Raw genomic sequence first — 23,490 nt, 5'->3', positions numbered from 1 at the left:
ATCCATCGACTGACGGAATGTGCTGCAGCCATCCCCCTGCTCAGCTGTTCTTTCTCTGGACAGAACATTCAGCCAGACATGCTGGAGAGGATGACTAATGAGTGGGGCTGCTGCAGACACCGTTCATGTCTGTCTGTGTATGTGTGCTGTGACCAAGATGCTTGCTGGTGTCTGCTTGATACACCAGATAATATTACAGTATGAAAGCATGAGTAACATACAGGCTCAGGTTTCACATGATCATCCAACGTGGTGGATCAACTGAATAAAATTCAATTTTTTTTTGTTTTTCTTAATAAAGACTACACTCTTAGAAATAAGGGTTCCAAAAGGTTTATTTCTGATGGACTGAGGTTCTACCCAGAACCATTTGCTTCTGAAGAACCTGTCTTTGAAGAAAGGGTTCATCAAGCATTCCATTAAGAACCATTTTTACCCAAACACCCCTTTTTTGGAAGACAGAAATCTTTAAGGATTGTTGAAATACTTAAAGAACTCTTTCACTGAGGGTTCTTTGTACCATAATATAAAAGGGTTCTCAGTAGAACACACAGGTTGTGGAATATATAAAGGTTTTTGGTAGAACCCCCTGAATGGGTTCTTTTTAGCACTCTTAGAAATAGAAGAGCTAACTAGAATCATAAAGGAACCCTTTTTTCAAAAAATGTCTCTTCAGAAGCAAATGGTTCTGGGTAGAACAGCTCTTCAAGAACTCTTTTGAAACCCTTATTTATAAGAGTGTAGGACTCCAAGAGAGTGTTCTGGGTGAGTGGTTCTTCCAGGAACCATAAAAAAACCCTTTAGTTTATAGTTTAATTAGCACTTTTATTTCTCAGAGTGTATGTGAAGATGCTATAGTGACAGAAACAAAGCAGTAGAAAAAAAAAAAAAAATCCTGCCAGCCACTTTGACCACAACTCTGTCCAAAACACTGCCTGCATCATTTACCAACAGCACGGTTTAAATGAAACTAAGATGGTTTTTATCACCTGCACAATAGCTGCCTGTGATGCAGTCTTACAACACTGTCACTGACCACGTTGGAGCTTACTCACTGCTGGCTTATGACAGCATCTTCCAAACATCAATTTGTTTTAAGGTGACTATCCTCCTGCCTATCTCTGCAACTATGCATGATTAATTAATCACCACAAGGCTGACCTCGTGCATAAAAGCAGCAATCATCAGCCTTGATGCACTTCAGCTTCCATCACTGCTGTTTTTTGCCCTGAGCTCAAAATCCTCACATTTTTATATTTTCTTATTCACAGATAGATGAAAAGGACTAAACTGTGATAATAATGTGGATGTTCAGAAGGTGAGTGCTTTGTTTGGTTGGCCAAATATACATTCAAAAATATAAATGTGACACATTTGTTTTTGCTCCCTCGCTACGTGGCCTCTGATTGGCTCGTACTTGTTGCCTTCATTGGTTGGTCTGATTAGGTTTAGGCATGAGGACTGACTGGTTCGGGTTAGGCCAAGAATACTGGGGCCGATCAGAGGCAGAGAGTCTTAACACTTCAACTCATGAAAAATAGTAGCAATAAAGTGCTGCATTTATATTTTTGTTGAGTGTATATGAACCTTGACAGTTAACTAGATTTGAAACATTTGCTACAGTGCTTAAACCTGATGTCACTGCAAATATTCATGGGATTTAAATTATCCCTATAAGAGCACATTCATGTGAACATTAACTGTCGCTACTTTTACTAGAAATATGCGCTGCAGGCTGTTTTGGGAGATTAAATGCAACAAACTCAATATGTGAATGTGGATTCATGAACTTGTACTTAACATTATTAATGCCAATATATATTGCTTTGAGTTCTGACTTTGGTATTAGTAGTCAATAATGTGGATAAGGCCTGGTTGATATTTTTAGTGCAAATACTTGATGATCTTATATAATATGATGTATTTCTGTAAATTAAACTACCAAAAAGTAAACCAAATATCACAATGTTTCTGACCAAATACCTCAATACTGCAATAATATTGTAGGGATGACTATTGCTGCTTAGACAAAAAATTAACACAGTGAGATTTTTTTATAAATGATCACCAGTAATGTGGACATAGTGAAAACTAGGTAACATCAAATAATAGAACAGCTAGAGCACTCTGGCAGCCTTTAAAACCAAGAAAACACTTGGAAAAATCAGGCAGTATGCTATTCTCTTAAGTGTGTTCTTTCATTTTATAATTACATTGTTTAAAGGCATTTCTACAGAGCAGAGCACTGATTGTAGAATGTCTCTCCTCCTTTTTAGTGAAAAGACAACATTTATGCCATATCACGATATGACGACATCCAAAATCTAAGACAATATCTAGTCTAATATCAGAATATCTATATAATATTGATTTATTAGCCACCCCTGAAGTGAATCCCGTCGACCTCCTCATCATATAAAGGCTTCTTTCACCTCCAGCATTAGGGCTTCCAGCTCCTATTTGGCCTCCTACTTCAGACCCCCTGCATTGTGCTGCTGGTCTCCAATACAATAGGAATGGGAGTTGATAACAGATCACTGTAACTTCTCCCATTCTCAATGAATGAAACCCCCTGAGAGGTTTTATACCCAGAGAAGATGAAAAATGTAGGGGTAGCTCCATTATTGATACAAGTCCCCAGCAGTGAAAGAAATGAATGCTAATGGTGTCCTAAGCTGGGCTTTACAGAGATTAATCCGATTTGAGAAATGAACATTTTATTACATGGCACAAAGTGCTGGCCCTGATCTGAACTGAGTCACAAGCTGAGGAGGGAGAAAATGACAAAGGGATTGTGGGAAGGGAACATGGGTATACAGTCTGTCGCTGTGCAAGACCCTGGCACCTCATTGCAGTGGTGCCCTTTTCTGGCTGACAAGTTCATTAATTTTCTGACATGGCTGCCTGGAATGATTTTCAATAGATAAGTCAGACAACAATGGCTGGAGAAATTTGATATAAAATAGACGTCTATGGTAGCAACATTATCAGCTGAAGACTGGCTTTGTGTGAGCAGCAGGAAGTCCCTCTTGGTCCCTGTGCTGCACCTGCTCTAACGCTGTTTCCCACTGCTTAGAAGGACTAATAGGGACACACTGGGGATACAGCTGTTGTCACTCCGGCACAAGGAAATAAACAAATGCCTGATCCACATCCATCTCCAGGAAAATCTCCACGGGGATGAAAAAGGTTTGAGAAGTGTTAAATGGGGAGGAGGAATAGTCTCTCCACTTATTACTATGAATCACTCTGCGCCAGTTGCCAACAAACAACTGCAATCTTGGGAATATGTAAGGAGGATTTATCACGCCAAAGCCTCTGACAGGGCAAAAACATAAAAATCAGCCGTCTAATTTGTCTCTCCAAGGTGATGTCACTCCATCATATGGAGGGTGAATAATGTTCGCCATGTTTCTCACTTTCACAGGTGAGAGATGCAATTCATTCTTTGTCTGAGGAGTGACAGCCACCTCTATTTATGCTTTTACAACCAACACTGGTTTATCACTAACATGACAGACATCTATTTTTAAGCTCCCGGAAGCACTGATATAAAAAATTCAATCCATGTTTGTACTAACCTTTGTTCAGGGGTCTAATGGGGTATGATAACATATAATGCAGCCACTAGGTTTTTATTTTCATTGTCCAATAATTTGTTGGTTATTTTCTTAATTAGTTACTTTTGTTTGGTCTATAAAATGTCAGAAACATGTTGTTCAGTGTCTCCCAAAGCCCAAAATGACATATTCAAATGTCTTGTTTTGCCAACAACCCAACAATATTCAGTTTACTGTCATAAAGGACTAAAGAAACCAGAAAATATGCATAGTTTAGGAGCTAGAATCAGAAAATTTTGACTTTTTTTCCAATCTGCTAAATTTATAATCAGAATAGTTGCCGACTAATTTAATAATCAATTCATAATCGATGAATTGATAAATCAGCTCTGGCAGCCACATGCATTTATTTATTTAGGTTTGCTGTAAGCAGAATTCTAACTACCAAAATGCTGTTTTGCAGTACAGCTTCCTTCTACTGAAACTTCTTGTATGTATCACAGACATAAACCCTCGAATATGTCATCTGTTGCTTCGTTGCATTTTGGGAAAGGATTATATTCAGCAGACTAGTGTGGCTCAGATTTTCGAACCATGAACTTCAACATCCATCCCTGCAGCAGCTGAGCAGAGGCAGAGCGAAGACAGCAGATTTTAATTTCAGCACCACGTAAGAAGGACAGCTCCCTCCCAGCCAGCCAGGCGACCACAGAGGCGCCTTCTGTGGAAACCATGAAGAAGAAAACAGACCAATATCTGACGATAGAGGCAACACTCAGGCATAAAATCCTTGAATTTTAAATTCCAAAGCTAAATATTTTATAGAGCCTATGCCATACTTTGTTCTCTCTCAAATATTACTATTAGAATACATATACTGGTCCTATTTATGGCAGATTGGGAGCATGCAGGTGTGGAAAAATGGATTGCAGTTGTCCGCATCCAGCATGTCACAACATGAAAAGAACCACATACATTTAGCTCACTTCTTTATACAATACTTGACTTACTCTGTTTTCTACAAAAGCTAAACTCTCCTTTTTTTTCACTCTTCCATGTCATCTAAGCTTGATGCTGGCACACTCAACTCAAGGGCGCGCAATGAAACGCACGCACACGAGTGCGCGCATCCTTTCCTTATCTCCCAAATCAGCGCGTGATTAGAGATCTTTTAGTTAGAGGCCGCAGCATCAGTAAGGGTGAAGCCTTTGGGAATGCTGTGCCCTGATTTAGCTTATATCACTGCAGTCATCAAAGAAGAAGGAAAACTACCACATTTGGACATAACAGCAGGGGGAAGAACAGGCTGGATGGGGTAGTTGTGTTATAGGCAATAAGACCAACATCTTTTTATTTTTTTTTAACATCACAAACACTAACTTACTTGTTCACAAAGACGCCGAGGTCTGCAGGATCTCTGCTTTTTTAGACGGAGAACGGTCCCCTCTTCCGCTCCCTCCCCAAAATCTGCATCGAAAAAACATCCGCAATTCTCAGGCGATTTTGCAGAATCCGTGCTGATATTTTCTCGTCAGACACATTGTGCTCCCACTCTCAAAAAACACGACGTGGTATGTAATCCACACATCAGTCCGGGTGACATGCTATATTAACTCTCACAGTGATGAGCATGCAGCCGATATTTCCTCTTCTCCTGTTTTCTCAGGACGCACACAGCGCGCAGGCACCCACAAGTGCCATTGTTGAAACTACTCTCCCGATGCAAAGCGATGCCCACTGTGGTCCCAGATTTTCTCCAAATGATTAGTTGGACAAATGTGACTGTTTGATTTTTATCTCAGATCTGAATTAAATGTTAGAGAACTAGCCTCTCCACAGCGTGTTGAGCACAGAGAACCTCGTGTGGTCAGTTTTCAGGTGGATCCATCCTGAAAAGCCCGTCATCAGACCATCATCCATACGTTGAGGGGGCAGAGACGAGCTTATTTTAACGTCCCGCTCTCTATCGTTTTAACTTTTCTTCAAGTCCCGATTACTTCTTCGTCATCAAGCCTTGCTGAATCTGATTAGATTTCACCTCACAGCCCAGTGCGGATTTCAAGACGCTTATTTCTTCTTTTTTTCCCTCCCCTCTCCTGGTCATGTCGATGAGAAGAAGAAGTCCCGCAGATTAGTGATCGAATAGGTATCCTACACACGGGAGCACTGACAAAGTTGAACAATATCTCTTCATTTCCATTTTCGAGAGGAATGATGCGTTGATCTAAGATACAACATCGAAAGGAAGAAAAAAAAAATCCAGCAGGTATCCTTTAAAACCCCATAAGAAATGTGTGTTGTAGCACCAGTAAGCTCGATTCTTACATGGTTTCCGCGCCTTCCGAGCGTTGCTTCGCCCTGTCTGGACGGGAGTTATAGTTCACCAAAGGCAGTCATCACTTCTGCGCCCTCGCTCCATCTATGTGTGCACTTTCAAGCCTCGCCTCTCCATTGATATGACACACACGGGGGTAAGAAACTGTTTACGGGTTATTATCCACTGATCATCCGAGCCCCGTCTCCTTCTTCTCCTCTTCTGTCGACTGCGGTTTGGGTTTTTTTTTAAGCTTGATCACAAATCACCTCGTTCCAATACGCACGCAGGCTGCATCCATCGGTGCGCTTTACAGTACCTCAGTGCGCTCGGCGTTTACGTACTCCGATAAAACGCGCGGCGCAGCAGCAGCACGCCACAGACGGACACTGAATTGATAAGTGCACCAAGGGGGCATCATGTAGGTTACCTCCCACTGACAACCTGTTCTCCCCGAGTGAGACTGCTCCGCCAGTCAATGCAGGAAGGAGATGCTGTTTCCACCTCTCTTTTCTTTCAGGCTTCACATTTCTCTTTTTGAACTTCCCTAAAATCTCCCCAGTGTCTACTAGGAATCACACCCGGAAGACTGGCAATAATTAATTGATTCTTGACCTTTGTCCTTCTCATCCATTGGTCAGTTTTAATGAGAATAATTGTTTAAGCGCGCCCCAATTTGTGAGCGTGCGTGCCTGAGAGGGAAAAAAAAGAGTAAGAGAGGTTTAGATAGACAGGAGAGACAGAAAGAGAGAGAGAGATTCCTCCCATGTGTCTCCTGCAAATGGGACACGACTGCCACCTACCGACTCCCCTCGCCTGTCTGCTGTGTGATAGTGTGGCAGTGGCCTCAGGCTGATTGTCGCATAGGACTGCTCTCCCATGACAGATTGCGTTGTGTTTATATAAGGTTATATATATCATATCTATTTGTATTTAAAAGCGCTGCAGGGCACGATGGGAGACCTACATACATGTTTAATGGGAGGAGATCAGTAACCACATTCACAGGAATAAATGTGAAGCACATAAGGGGATGGCAAGTTTGACAGTTGAGAAAGTTTAATATATGAGCAGGGTCGTTTCTAGAGGGGAGGGAGGCACCGGCCACCCCTGAAATCTGATTGACCTCCCCGATTGCCACCCTCAAATATAGTTAACTATCGTCTCACTTAGAAGTGGGACCTTAATTTGAACCAACTACTTGACTTGCCCATGCAGGGGCGCCACCAGGGGGGGGAAAGTTAGGACGATTCTAAGGGCCCGGGCCTGACAGGGGGCCCTTTGAGGGCTATCAATATTATTTTAATAGTATTATCTATGTAATCTTTCAGGGGGCCCAAGATTTCTGGCGGCGCCCCTGTGCCCATGTGCATTGTTTTCTTTTGTATACGCCATACTTTAAAAAGAATAAAATTAATTTAAGTTAGTGATAACTTTACAATGTGGGGTTGTATATTTAGATTTTAGTCGTACTTCCCTTTAAGCTGCTCTCAAAACAAGGACAAACATGCACAAATATCTATACACAGCAAATGGGTGAATAAATAATAAATCATAAAAACAAAACTAATGTTCATGGTGGAATTTAGGAGTCTCACAGCCTGAAAGAGGCTCAATGGAGGTGCAGCCTCTCTTTGAGGGCTTAGAGGATAAAGTTCAGTAAGTTTTCTACTATATTCCTATGGGGCCACTCTGTTGTTCCGTGACTAGTAGGTCTATTTATCATTTAAATAAAATTTCTACACAAATAAATAATTAACAGTAAGAAACTGTAGTTTTAGTAATTGGAGTATGAGAAATAGTTAATTAAAACTACCTCAAGGAACTTTGATATATTATATAGAGGCATCAGTATTAAATTGAGGCTGTTTCATAACCAGTTAAAAACACCTTGCAATAGCTTTAATGCATGTGGACACATAGTTCATGGAACCCCTACACAAGTCAATGCCCCACTTGGGCCACCCGAGTAAAAAAAAAAAGTCTGGGCACGCCCTTGTATAACAGTCATAATTTCTCTCAGGCTTCAGCACTTTAGACCCCGTTTTCTGACCGCTTGCTCTGTATTATGAATTATGAAATACATGTTGCAGATTTTTAGCATGGCAGGCTGACGCAGGAGACTTCAGGTCTTCAGTGAGATTATTACTGGTGAAACGCTTATCTCAGGCAACCCGCTGTACGGCACATATTATGCTAAACTCAGTCATATTACACAACATGCATGGTGGAGCTTAAAAAAAAAAGAATTTGCAAGACAGCAGAGTGAGAACACATCTGGGGAAAAATTCACAGACCACGCAATAGGAGATGTGAGAAAACATTTGAATGCCAGGCCAGGGATCTGTCCATCTCGCTGTCAACATCTGATCTCATTTCCCTCAGTGCTGAAGGCGTTGCATCATTCATCTGTCTTCATAACTGTCGACCTGCCTGTCTGTGCATCTGGGCATATGGTGGTAAAGAGCACCGCCCTCTTGCTTTCCAACCGAAGGAGACATCATTAAATAACTCAATTTTTTCACTCCTTTCTTCTCGTCTCACATTTTCCTCCTTAAAGATAGCCAAGCAGTGTTTTTGTACATATAATACCCTTTGAATCTCCAGCATTTCCATTTCATTCACATGTACCTGCTGAGGTCACTTTTGAGTGCTCTCTTCCATAATTTGTGTCATGTTGCTGTACGGCAGCCTTGCCTAATGGTTTTGATTTAAAGCTTTTACTTTGTCCACCAGCTGGGAGCCTGTAGATCTCTGGTGACCACTCCTTATTACTTTAGGTCTTATTTGCTGTGTGGGAACCATCACTGGAGGCCATAGCCTTTATCTTGATTTATGTAGCTTTTGAGACCACACAGTCTTTGCCAGTGGAAATGTCTTGCTTCCTTGAAGCTTTGGCGATACTCAGATATTGCTACCAGAATCCATCACCTTAAAGCAGCCACTGGCAGTGGTTCAGTCAAATAAAATACATTATTGAATGTGTCATTTCACTCTCAAATAAGATACATTTTACTCTCAGGTTTAAAGTGTAGAAAAAAGTAAATAAATATCCTCATCACGTCAAGTGAGTCACATGGCACATCCTGCCGGGTCCGTCTCACTGTGGACTACAGTATTTCATTTGTGTTCCTCTTGACCAGTAGCTCGAGGAAAGATGCTTTGGTGTTTGGTACAAAGTTCCCCTCAGATAGAGTTATATAACCAAAATGTGATCGGAGATTGCATGCAAAGGCAAGCTTACTGAATGACACAAAAATACAAAAGATGAAAAGAGCTATCAGCAACCGCATGTGCTCCAGAACTGACCAGTATACTTACTAGGTAGAAACCACCAACATGTCCTCAAAACTAAATGACAGAATAGGCCAAATTGGCAATAACTTCCAAACAACATGTATGATCACTGGAGAGTGCAAGCAAAATGCAAACTATACCTTACGTGCATAATGTAAGTCACATGGCATATGTCATGTTACATTAAACATGTGATTAACAGTGTGAATCAGCAGATTTAGGCACCAAAACTGCCTGGCCAGGTTTATGAAAAGATCATAGTTTGGATTTACATTTCGTAAGTGACATCACTTATGAAACATAACTTAAGTAACTTAAAACCTTAAATTTGTCAGTGTTAACTTCAGGTTTCACACGGGACACGATTATCAGTCTCCTGGGTGACAGTCCTTGTTGATCAGGCTTTCTCGATCTTAATACAACTCTCGTCAAAATTACTGAGGCCACTAGAGGTGGTCGCCTGATAATAAACATAAATAGGCTGCTTGCACAGACGACCGATAGAGAGGTGAAAAAACAAACAATAAAGGCTCAATTTGTGGCTGCTTTGTGAACTACATCTCCTATCATGCACAATATATGTCGTCAGCACTAATATCACTGTCTCTTGTAACTTTATCGTACCTGAGGTGTTTTAAATAGTGGCTCCTGATCCTTTTATCTGCTGGCAAGTTAAAGAACAAGCAAGCCCCATTGCTCATGTGACTACATCCCAGTTAGCTTTTGCATGGAGAATGTCATGGAGTCAAGCAATGTCTAGATTTGTTGTTTTTCTAATTACATATCTTCATCTAATATTTCAACATTTTTTAAGACAAACCGTGACTTTATTGACTTGTAAAATTATCTTTTAAGTTGATAATTATCATATGTGTAACTTGTCAATCAAAATCGGATCCAATAATTATGTCTCTTACCATTGACCACTGTATGAACATAGTTTATCTGACGTTAGATCCTGTAGTCACAGTGTTCAGGAAGGGGAGGGACTTCACCTCTCTCATATCAAGACTACCTAAAATGTCAGAATATGTATTTTCGTGTGTTGTCAAATTCCAAATTATTTGTATTTTAATTAGCATACATTTTCCATACCAGTATTTTGTATTTGCAGAGCTTAACAATAAGGTTCTCAGTAGAATCCTACTGCCAGTAAAATTTTACTGGCCCAAAGTCAGTTTTCATTTTCAAAGTCAATTTTACTTGCTCCTGTGCACCACTTGAAAAAAGTGAACACATTTCATGAGCAAATATTTGCAAATTGTAACAAGATAGTATTTTATATATTTGCACCCATCTGTTAAACGCTGTATTCATGTGCTAATTGTGAAATGCATTATTCAACATCCTCTCAGCTACCTTGACAGAAGAATTTATGCTTTTACTGATGTGAGCACAAGTCCTGAACACTATTGAAACATCATAGTAAAGATCACTCTGTCCTTGGAGAACGTTAAAGAGGCGTCGTGCTGCCATTGTAAACAATGTGACCTTGTTGTGTGAAAGGGCAGGACACATACGAGGCTCACGAGGCCAGTTATTCTTGGAGTGGCAAGTAAAAAACCTTTCTTAAGGGAATGCTCTAGTATAGATTATTGGTTATGCTTTCAGCACCCTTGTAAAACCGAAGATTGCTTGACATTAATAATGTGAATTACATATGCAGTAGTGATGTAGGCTTTTTTTTTTTTTACCATACCACGCTGTTTATCGTTACTTTACCACCCAGAAAAAGCTGCTGTTTTGACAGAAGAGACGGAAAAAGCAGTAAAATGCCATTCAGAGACGGCTTAAGGCACACAGATCTCTTCCTTTCCCTCAGAGTATTATGTTGTCAGGGTCTGAATAATACATGTGTTGGGATGCAATTAGATAATGTAATAATCATGTTGGGTATGCCATGTTGGTCTCATCCAGTGATCAAACGGAATATACATACACATAGCATAGGTTTATCCAACCATAAGGAGTTAAAAGAGCACATAAGCATAAAGCTCCATGTAATGCAAGTTTTATTACAGTGGTGACAGTGATACCATAATGCGCAGGATATACATAAAATATACAATCTCAGCTGCTCGCGCTGATCTATAAATGTCTAAGTGCTGAGAAATTCTTTTCACATTCAAATTTGTATCTCAACAGTTGTAGTTTCAGAATTTCATAATTATTTTGCTAAAGCATTATATCATAATCATAGTGGCCCTCCTCTGACTGACGTTCTCCAAAAAAAAAATACCCTTAAAGGGGCAGAACGCAATAATTTCTGTCCAAAAGCTTCTGAATCTCTGATGGTGTATCATGGCCATGGTCTCTTTCTTGTCAGTCTTTTGATTGTGTGTTTGATGTCTGTATTTTCTGTCTGTTTGCACTTGTTTCTGTTTAAACTGTAACTGGTGTACTGTTTTGGCTAGATCTCCCTCGGAAAAGAGATTTCAATCTCAAGGGACTTCTTGGTTAAATAAAGGTCAAATTAAAAAACAATATATTACAGATTTCTCCTTTAAATCCAGCCTCTCAGAGACAGAGTGAGAGGGGGATAGTGTGGCACCTACAGCTGCCCCTTTTAAGGGATGCTCCGAATACATTAATAATGTGCTTTATTTATTTTGAGATCCGGCATTCATTATTCATGATGTTGTTTTGGAGGGTATGAGACATCACTACTGATATCCTGCAAGGCTCACAGGCAATGAAATAATGTAGTCAGGTGTGTTGTGAGAGTTAAGAGGGAGAAAGCGAGTCTGTGGGCCTGTGAATGTGTCACACGTCGCTCGTTTCCATTCTGCTCCATCAGTCTTAGTGCCACCTCAGGTTGTGCAGCGTAGGAAGCGTGTCTTTCTCTGTCTAATGTTTGATATTCCCCTCTTTGCTTTTTCCCTGTTGCCACTGTACTCGCTGCGATCGCATATTTCAACCACAGAATTAGTTTAGCACGCAGAGTCAATGAGACGAATTCCACAAACACCTCAGTGGCGACGTCTCTGAGATTCAAAGCAATTCATCAAATTTCACGGACTTGATAATTAGGTGCATCAATGTGTTTGCCATCCTATTTAATCTCCACTTTGATCCACACTAATCTCTAACTGTACTTCTTATCCAAGGCTTCCTTTGGCCCAAAGGGCTCGTGACTGGAGAATGAATTCTTAGTTTCCATTCTAGGCCACTTTTGGCTCGGGTTCTGGATTCACCAATGTATCCGGGGTAAATTAAAATAATTCAAAGCATGCTTCAGCCTAATAACGCTCTCTAAGCCGCATCAACTGCACAATATAATGGTGGAGGAGACTGGATGACTGGCTTAGTTATTGGATATTGGCTGCAGCTCAAAGCATTATCAAGAGATGAGAAGGCCCACACTCACTGAAGGATGAATCAGTTGATGATTATTATATAATCAGTATATTACTTATATGATGGAGCATCATCATCTGTCAGTGGTGTCATTTAACATGTTAACTCAAATTAGCATGCTGACACACCATTCAAAATCTGAGCACACAAATGGTATCATTTCAGCTGGATGGCTATCTTCCCCCATTAAGCCTATTTTTTTTTTTTTTACATTTCTAATGACCTCTGTATTTTGAAAGACACTGAACATGATATCACAGTGGCAAAGCTTGAAAATGCATTCAAGCATACTTCTAATGAGGAAGGTCCACATAAGTGCAGAGAGCACTCTCCCACCACGCTTCACTTTGGTGGGTCTCTTTAAAATTATAATGAGCCCTGGTTCAATACAACAGAAAGGGTGGCAGTTTCACTCAATCAATGAATATGTCAGATTGTATCATATCTTAAAATGAGCATTCAACAGCAAGTGTTTGGTAAAGTAAAATAAAATAAAACAAAATAAATAAAATTCAATAAATTTTAATTCAATTCAATTAGATTAAATTATCATTTGAAATGTGCTATCTAAAATATAAAATGGAAAACTACCTCCTGTTTTAATTTAAGGGATTTGAAGTATTTGAAGAATATACAGTTCTATTATTCAATTAATTTTGCACTGTAAAAAATGTATTTAAGTCATGGTTGAAATGAGTGACTATTTTTAGTGAGTCCCATTCATCCTACTGATTTGACGCTCTGCTTTAGTGGATTATAACAATTTGAAATGACATCCTGTAGCCTAAACCTGCTGTTCTTATTCAGTAAAGACATGGCAGTTAGGTTTCTCTTAGTACTGTAGGTCTGACGTCAAGAAAATCACATCATTTCCAGATTTTTCACTTGCGTTTGAGTTGCCATTTTCTCTTGGTGACTTGTAAAAAAGGTTTAAGTCCAATGCAAGACAAAATTACATTTTGTGATCAAATAATGTTTGATATAAACCTGTCCACCTGAACTGTTTAAATTGTGTTTTTCAGTTTTCATAAACTCATCAAAAGAATCCAGTTCTCATTAAGTCAGGCAAACATTAGATTGAACAGACTGAAATAATACACTAACATTATAGTATTAAGTTTCTGGATAAAGCAAATAATTGAGTTGGAACACTGACCTGCCATAAATTTATGTTGTATTAATGCAAACTGTTGATTTCAGAGCAATCAGATTATTAAGTACGTCTCACTTAAAGCAATTGTTTTCATATAAACTGTTAACTTGATTTGAAAAAACTAAATAAATTTGTGTGCTACCAATTCAACAGATTTTTAAAAGCTGGACCAACAATTCTTTTCTCAGCTGGATCATTTGGTTTTGATGGCTTTTAAATATTATGATTCATTTTAGCAGAAAAATGTGCTGGATTGACCACACTGATCCACTTATGCCGTCATTCCTTAAAAAGGAGAAAAAGAAGACATCAAGCAATTTGACCTTAAGAAGGTGTAGAGCCCACAGACCGAATGATTTGACAGCAAAAATAAAAGTTTGATTCATGAGTTTGGAAGAGGTCCATTACTCAAAGAGAGAACATTTCAGAGGAAGCTCTGTGACTACAGATGAAATGTTGCAAGACATAATACCATTTGAAACGCTGCCAGTGTTTGGCCATATGGTAAAATACAGCCCTGACCAAATATGGTCTGACAAACTTTCATCAGTTTTCACACATTTGTGTGAGGTTTGGTTGCTGAAATGTGTGGGCATTAAGAAAAATATGTATTCCTTTCAGGCTGTGTGCAACTTCTTTTGTGGGTCATGACTAAGTGCAAGTATCAAAATTTTGTGATGCAAAGATGATGTAGGCAGCTGAAACATGCTGTGCAAAATTTGATGGAAAGGAAGGCGATAGGGAAAAAAAAAAAAAGATATTAGTGCTACAGAGCATGATGAAATGTGCTTTAGTACAATTTAGGGTCCATCCACAATATTTATCTGAAGGTGTGATGCTCTAGTAAGCTTAGTAGTGTTGTCTTACTTCACTTGTGCAGCATTGTGCAAAGATTTGGTCCATTCACAGAAAAGTGTGTGTAAAACACAAAATATATAAAATAAAATAAAAAATGTTGTTTATTTGCACAGGGATCTCTTTCAGGCTATGAACCCATAAGCTTATAGAGAGACACAAGCACCCCTTAAATGTATGGCTTTGAATATTTTCAGTTCTTGTTTGTGAAAGTGAATCATGGTTAACAATTTAATATTTACACTTGCAACCATTTAAAATTCAAGGCAACCAAATAATGAAAAATCAGATTAACTGTGAACTATTTATACAGAAATACAGAATTTTCTGTGTTTCTAAATCTAAAATATTTAGAAACAGTTTATCTGAATGAGAAAGATTATAGACCAGCAAAACTTTTTTTGAGTTTATTTCAAAACATAAGAGTTTGAGTTTGACTTGAAATTCAAAAATATAGTGACACCAGTTGCCTTGAAATTATTATATTAATAATAAAGTCTGTATACTTGCAAGTGAAACAGCAAGGATTTATGGGTAGCCTTTTGTCAATTTTTTTTGTCAGCATTTTTTTACACATATTGATTTGTGTTTGCTAATAATGTGTTGGAATCGTGTTAATTTGTGTTTTCAGATGTATTTTAACAAACTGACAAACTCTGAGACTCTGAAACCCCCAAGGGGTCACCAGCCCCCTGATTTAAAACACAATTGATGTTTGTGGGCTAAGTACCTATGAGACATATGAAACCTATCCACCAAATCTGATAAGTGCAGGACAGATGTGAACATGTAGCAGAAGCTCTGCATTCCTCACCATAATGAAATGCATATTGCACAGAAACATCTGCCCATGCTATTTACTATAAATGAAGAAAGTATTGAGCACTTGAGAGATTATCATGCCAAAGCCGGAGACATCACCAATGCTTTTATTTCAGGAATTAAGCTGGAATTTATTAGTCATTAGCGATTTCCTCAGTCATTCATTACACTTTTTATATCCCCCAATGAATATTTTTAATGTCCTCATCTCAAAATCCAGAGCGCTCCCTGCACATTCATATATTGTTTTTTTTTTTTAATCTTCTGCTCATCCATCTAGGACCACGTAAAACATCCGAATAGTCATAGAAATGGATAGCTGACAAGCAAGTTGATACCTTAAACTCGTCAAGTTTACAAATGAAGATCTCTCTTTTATCAGTGTCAGACATATTTTTAGAAATAACCTCAATGGTGTATTCTCTGTAGAAATGCTTTGTAACTATAAAGTCAGACATTTCAAGTCAAGCATGACTGGCTGTTTCCTCTGCAGGTGAACAAAAGCCCACAGAAATACAATATGCATGATAAACCACCAATGGTGCACAGATACAGATGCTGATGGGAGGATTTTAAAATACAGTTCAGTATGTGTCTGTTACCCGACCGACAGTTCAGCATCAGTATGCTGTACATGTTTTAACAACTCCCACATTCCTGTTCGAATTGTCTATTAATGCACAACCATTAAAGGCTTACTAAGTTTGCCACCGCGAAAATCTCGCCTGACAATCAGAGGATAAAGCTTTAAGCATGACATAAACCTTGTAATCCTGTATCATAGCAGATTTAGACTTGGTATAACCTCCGTTTCAGCTTGTTTATCTCCTTGGCTCTGTCTCTGTTCATGCAAAACAAGCAGTGCTCCAGACAATGGCATACCTATTCACATGTGAGGCAGGGAGCAGATTTGCAGCATCTGGATGTGACAGCCGATCCCCTCTCCCGCTCTAATCCTCAGCGCGGTTGTCTCTCTGCTCAGACACATAGGGGATCGAGTGGGCCATCCATTCACATCCTGCCTGCCATAGGGTAGATAAACAGAGAAAAACAGAGTAAATGAACACATAATCAAGAGGAAACATTGTAAGGATCTGCACATTTCACTGGCTGTGTTTGCATTTTGTTAGCTGGCAAAAGTATACTGCTCACATTTAGTGGGATGGAGGTTGATTAGCTCTTAAATTAAGTGTCTCTTCAGGCTGGTATCACAAAAACTTTAAAATGTGTGGGAGCACGAGAGTTTATGATGAGTTAAAAAGAACATGATTTTTTTTCTATGTGATGCGATTCATACATCCACTCCAGATATCTAAACACTACCAATCATGCTGTCCTCAAATGACATCAACATGGTGAAACTCTTCACCGAAGGGGAAATATGTGAGAACCCAGCATTCAAAAATCAGTACTGCAGTCCAAATAACGAATTGGATCCAAACAGTAGATTAGTTAAGTAGTTTCCCTGACTGAAACTGCAGGGACAGAGGCGCTATGAGTGCAAGATGTGTGTACAATCATATTTTGACGCTGACAAGCAATGACAATTTATGACGACAGTTTATTATTGTCAATTGTCTGTCAATGCAAGGCTAAACCTGCAATCCAAAAAACAAAAAGCCCACTGCTCCAAAAATACACACTCTGGAGTTGGGGTTCAGTGATTGTCCGCCTTATGGCATATTGCTCAATTCAATATTAAACCTCAAGTCCAACTCAAAGATTATTAATGTTTTATTACAAGTTATGCACAGACACGTGCTCATTCATCAAACATTCTATATTAATTTTAACTAATCTACTCAAAACAGGCAAACAAAAATCCTGGGATAGAAATTTCACAGAAGAAAATATTGTTTGTAGCGTTTTTGTCGGAGCAGCCAGAATTTCAATTTTGCATGTTTCCTTAGTCTCTAATGACATAATGTTTAGTTTATGATTTAGTAGAGTAAATATATTGTTTCTTTTTCTAAATTCATACAGTATATAATTATGCACATATATCCACAGATAACGATATATTCTGTGTTGTAAACCATTCATTAAATGTTTATATACTGCTCATAAATTCTAAGAAAGGAGGTAGACCTGTTGCCAGATATGCCTAACTACAGGAAGAACAGCTGAGATCATACAAGCCAGATATCCTAATCTTCTTGGAGAAGCAAAATGCAACCTTAAAAGAGGATAAAGAGTCCAGTCAGAGCTTCATTTGGCCACTGTAAGGTATCACCTTGAAAGGTTGGAAATAATTGAACACCACAAGATTCTCTCCTGATTACCTTAATCGTCTTTCTCCTAGAAAGGTCATATTACAGTCTGGTTAACTACGGACAATAAGAATCAATGACTGGTAAATGATGACATTCATAAGAGCTGCTTGTGGTAATGTCTAATGGGCAAGCTAACACTATTTTAAAGAGATTAGCAAGATGAGGAATAGAATATGGAGCCAGACGTGACATTGCATGAAAAACTGTGACCATTAAACACAGTGGATGACTGGAAGGTAATTCAGCACCTCTGCTCCTGCCGTACGGTCACTTCATGATTACTTTTTAACCTTTTTAACCATTCGAATAAATCTGACAAATCGGATGGTACCTACTAAGTGATTCCAGTCAATCTGCATCAGTAATAAACTGGGTTTGGAAGTAGCACAACAGATGGCAGTTACCCTATAAAAACCCTGTAACTCGAGTGCTGGTGGTTTTACAGTTAAGTTTTGTGTTCTCATGGTACAACACGAAGTACATTGTGGATTTAGAAAAAATGATGGCACTTCTATTAATGTCATCTTGTTATGCATAATATAATTATGTTTTGATACAGTATGACTATCCCTGTATGATACTGACTAAATGTACTTGATTACCTCTATTAATTAGCTTTTTTTGGTAAAATTTACATCCCATGCAGCATGAGGATGACACTTTATTTGAGGGAGTGTGCATGAGACTGTAATTACACTGTCTAAACCATGTAATGACATCTGTTGTGAATATGACGGAGTCTTTATGAATGTTTATGACTTTCATTAAATGTCATTCAGTCAATTATGTCAATACAAAGTTGACACTGTTTGAGATGTCTGTGTTATGACAAGACATTAATCAAGCCAATAATATCTTTGTTATGACAACTTGAAATTAACTAAGAGAAAAATGACTTTATTATGACAGTTTGACATTAACCAAGACAACGTAGCCCGTCTTTATTATGACAACTCAACTTTATCAAACATAAGAAATGTTTAGCTTTATGTTTCAAGATTACATTAAACTGTCATAGTGGTTGGTTCATAGTGGTTGATCTGTCCATCATGCAACTCTGAATGACTATTACTGACAACTGCCATCAACATTCAAAAGACTCCCTCATTCATAACAAGTGTCATGTCATGGTTATGACAGTGTAATGACAGTCTTGTGCACACCCCTACAAATAAAGTATTACCCAGCATGAGTTACACTATATGTGTAAATAGTGTTCATGCACTTCAAACCCAAGGAAAAAGGATTTTGTTGCCTCATTAGTTTTTCACTTTGAACAAAACTTAAAGCGTTTTACTTGGCGAGTGTCATTCACACAAACACACACACAGAACACCCACTGTGCAATCAATCTTTCGCTACACATTACAATAAAATTCAATTGCACTGATCCGTTATTGTTCTGTCATCAAAACAATTTTTCATCTCGGGCTAGACGGCTATGAGGAAAATATATTTAAGTGATATCCTTCCACCAGTCCAATATATTCAAAGCTTCCTGCAATACATGTCCACACTCAATCTAAACACATATGCAATCCAGTATTTCAGATTAGTGTGCCTTTCAATCTGAGTATACATTACTTTTGCAAATGGGGCAATCAATAAGATGAACTGGACTCCATATTTAACGGCTGTGGCCAGAAAGGTGGTGGGCATTTTGTGTTGTGTTCCCTATGAAATGTAAGATTGCTTTCATGCTTTTTTTTGGTTCCAGTTAGATTCAGCTCACAAGCCGCTCTCCTGCACCACAAAAAGCTGCTGGCAAAAGAAACAAAAAAAAAAGCAAAAGAAAAGCACTTGATCTCTGCCACTTGCAATATGAATTAAAAAAAGTGAAAGTACTGAATTTCTGTTTGGAAGAGGAAGAAAGTGGGCTGGGTAAATAGACCCCTGTGCGAAAAAATGATTCACAAGTTGGAAGTGAGGACAGACCACACAGAGCGAGAAGTGCAAAGCAAAACTTTGAGCTGCTTTTGATGACCTGTGACTTTTAATCAGTCTAAATTGCAGCCCACTGGTCTGCAACCTTTGCATCAAAGTTGACAGGCATTCATAGAGAAGACCTATGTAAAAAGGTATCACCTGTGGTTGAATTACAAAAGGTATTATTGTTTTTAGCACTCAACACTTGTAAGGGGGCTGGGCACAGTGGCAAAACTGTTTGCATTTCTCTCAGTTTCACAGAGAGACTATTTGGACTAAACCAACCAAATATATAGATAAACTTATATCGGTCTGTTAATTTCCAGTACTATTTAAATATGGTTACATATGACCTTATTCACAATATTTATTTAAATGAAAGAAGTCAGGCGTTGCAACCTCAGTTGACCCCAACTGTGGGGACAGTTGCAACATAATAAAAATACATTAAATTTCACTGATTTACTTTCCCTTTTTGTCCCGATAAGCACAGTATTGTGAAAACACACATTGTTTAAAATAAAAATATAGTATTTTTTATTTATTTAGTAATTTTCTTTAAATAGTGTTCGCTAAACACATAACTAAACAAAAACAATACTATGATTCAAACTCAGTAATTTTTTATGAATTCTTACAAAAGGGCAGAGAGTATGACATAAATGTAGCTCATGAAAAAATACTTTCATACCTCTAAAACAAGTTTTTTCAATAAATGCAGCAGCAGATGTTGAATGTGTCCTCTGTCTTCCTGGTGAGGAGAGAGAGACGTCTAACTGAGCATGTGCAGGATGAGTATCATCACTCCAGCATGTTGCTGATTGCAGAAATAAGACTTATCGCAACCGTCGCTGTTGCAGATCTCCCTTGTACTACAACAGTGTCACAGACTATCAACATCTCTCTAACACAGCTGTAATAAAACTGACAATACAAAGTGTCATCACTACAGAATATATTGTGAAAATGTGGCTGCATGTGCCTTATATGGCAAGTAATATAGTGTTAGTGGATTTTAGTGTTTTGAGCAAAGCACAGAAAAAAGTAAAAGAGAAAAGGACTGCAAAGCAACAAGAAAAAAAAACAGAATGAGACAGACCCAATAAAAATCACAAAAAAACAAATGAACAATTGTTCTCTCTGTCTTGAGTTTTGCTTAATTAATAAGGCTTGGCACGCTATAATAAATAGCAAAACCACATACTGGAGGCTAGTTTCTGCTCTATATTTAATCTAAGTGGAGGAGCTCAGACTGACCCTGTGTGGATAGCATTGTGCAAAAGCCCACAGACACCAGTGATAAGCTTTTTCTCCAAACTCTGCCAGCAATTTAAGCCTTGCCCTTTGCCATAATCCCTCCCAGACTCACTACTGGCTGACATGCAGAAGAGTATCTTTCCTAACTCAAGTTCCCAAACTGTGCCCTGCTGATAATGTTCTGAAAGCCAAATGCCAAGTGAATGAAATGTAAGTACTGTAATATTGCTGTTCCATAATACGACTCAGTTGTATTTTGACACATAGGTCCTGGTATTTTCATCATGGAAATCATCAAAATTTTACAGAATAGAAACAAAATGCTTCTAAAATCCAAACTCTTCTCTGTAGTGCTATGGACATGTTGTAGTTTCTTATTGCTCCTCCTGAGGTTTCTTCTATTATTTCTTCTTCATTGTTTTGATGTTGCATGTTCACATTTTCAATGCCATAACAATACTATATCCAGATGTACATCGTAGGCACTCTTGCTCATTGTAATTATTCCTCCTGTCCGTACTGGTCACAAAAAGATCTGCCTCTAATGCAGTTTCAGTTTAAATGGGTGGGGGACAGAATCCACAGTTCAATTTTGATGTAAAACAATAGCTCCAGCATTCAGTCAGAGGTAACATGAGGCTTCATCAGTGTGAGTTAGACAGATGAAGTGTATATCATTCAAAGTTGCAATTTTTTCAGTGCTAAATCCTCTCTCTTTGTAACTATCCCGCCTCCACAGTTCACCAAGAGCACACTGTCTGAGGTAATTTGTCTTACTACCGTAAAAATACTGTAACTTTGGAAGACATCCAATTGATCTGGCAATCATAATTGGTATCCCTTTAATTATTTAACTACTGTAAATCTGTCTCCATGTATTATTTACTTTGGTTCCAGACAACTGAGCTGTGGAACATGTTTTTCTTCAGCTCTGGCCTGTGCTCAAACCTCAACTGTAACAACGCAAAACATCCATCTTGTAGCATTACTACATCTCTGAACAATGCATGTGTGCTTATACGAGAAATGAGTCCCTCGAATTCAAAAATAAATACTGTAGTCCAAAGAATGAATTGGAGCCATAAACATTGCTTATTTAATTGTCTGAATCCCTTTTTAAAGCACCATCTGTGGTTGAAGTGGAGTTGTTTCCCTGACTCGTTGAGACTTGAAGGTTAGGCAGGTTGTCTGCCGGTTGCAAGGATAGAAGTGACACGAGTACAAGATGAGTGTAACATAATATTTTGACAATGACAGGCGACGATGAGTCCTACACTGTAAGCTGATCAGCTGCTTATAATTGTCAACTGTCTGTCAGTGTAAAACTAAGCCTGTTATCTTGAAAACAAAAGCCCACTGCTCTGAAAATACACACTCTGGAGTTGGAGTTCAGTGACTGCCTGTCTGTCTGACTGACACCATTAACATATTGCTCAATTTAACCATTATAAACATCTACTCTTTCTAAAAGATTATTCATCATTTCTTAAACAGACATTTACTCACACGGCAAACATTGAACATGAATTCTTAACCTTAATAAAGGTGAAATGGGCGAACAAAAACAGTTGTTCTGGACCAGAACTGAAATTTCAATTGAGGACATGTTGGTTGCATTATTGTAGTTGGATTTCTTTTTTAACAATCAGTATGTTTAAATTTGCACTAACCCAATTACTGTAAACAACCAGATTACATTCATTCTTTGAGTAATTTAAAACAGTCTAATTTGCAGCAGTGGCAGCTGGTGACTGGCTCTGATTTTGTTGATTAAGTCCTCTTCCCTTGCTCTTTGTGCTTCTATAATGGATAAGCAGGCTGCGTAGTTTAATAGTTTATTTTCTGTCTGTCTTTATGATCATGAGTTGGCACGGGTCTTTTATTTTGAAAATTAACCGAATTCTCCCTGCCTCTTCCATGCCTGACTTCCTACCTGTTCGATCTGATCTGTGTTAACTGACGCGGCGTCTGTCAAAAATAGACTCAGTGTGTATCACTCCAGTGTATTTTAATATGCAATATGTCTTTATTTGTATTGGCTGAAGTGAATGACCAATTTTTAGCCTAATGGAACTTGCTTAGTTAAAGTAAGTTACGGTAATTCAATTAGTGCAAATCCTTTATAATGATTATCTTTTATGCTACAATTTGTTCTGCTGAAAGACTAAAGCAAAAAGTCCCTGGATAAGTGACATCACAGTCCTTGAAACAATGGAAGAAAATTATGAACACACTAAAACCTATTAGAAAATATTAAACTTAAAGTATAGATTGAAAAATATGGAATTTCATTCAAAATTTCTGGCTTAAAAGTTACTTTTTTTCTTTTCCTTGAAAAATTCAAATTTCTCAAGCGACTATGATTAAATGTCTTTGACAAGTTTATAGGAAGCACCTACTTAAAAGTGTGTTACCCACTTTTTTGCATAATACATCGCTATTTAAAGGGTTGCAATAAACCAACACCACACCTTCAGCTTCTGTCATCTGCCTGACAGTTAGTTGCTTTACTTTTATTCCAGCTCCAGTATAAAGACAACCCACATGCTGTGATGTGTATAGAAATAGCTCTTTGCCATTTACCCTCACTTTCCCCACAGAGTTAAATGGAGGCATAGAGGTGACGCATGGTCAGACTTAAAACGCTGCAAGAATCAATGTTTAAGATTTATACAT

General features: G+C 38.4%; 1 protein-coding gene across 2 annotated transcripts in view; it reads right to left on the bottom strand.

The window, feature by feature from the left end:
• The window catches only part of lrrc4ca (leucine rich repeat containing 4C, genome duplicate a), a 136,237-nt gene that overhangs the window by 59,371 nt on the left and 53,376 nt on the right, over positions 1-23,490 (bottom strand). Inside the window, exon 2 of one of the 2 annotated variants that reach the window (XM_084734742.1) lies at positions 16,241-16,380. The gene's annotated coding sequence lies outside the window, so the exon portion shown is untranslated. Of the gene's footprint in view, positions 1-4,944; positions 6,399-16,240; positions 16,381-23,490 lie in introns of those variants that run through there. The other variant, XM_084734741.1, reaches the window with a different exon arrangement.

The sequence above is a fragment of the Lutjanus erythropterus genome, chromosome 13, assembly GCF_056507025.1.
Source record: "Lutjanus erythropterus isolate fLutEry1 chromosome 13, fLutEry1.hap2, whole genome shotgun sequence".
Taxonomy (NCBI): Eukaryota; Metazoa; Chordata; class Actinopteri; order Lutjaniformes; family Lutjanidae; genus Lutjanus; species Lutjanus erythropterus.
This window is presented reverse-complemented; position numbering and strand designations above follow the sequence as displayed.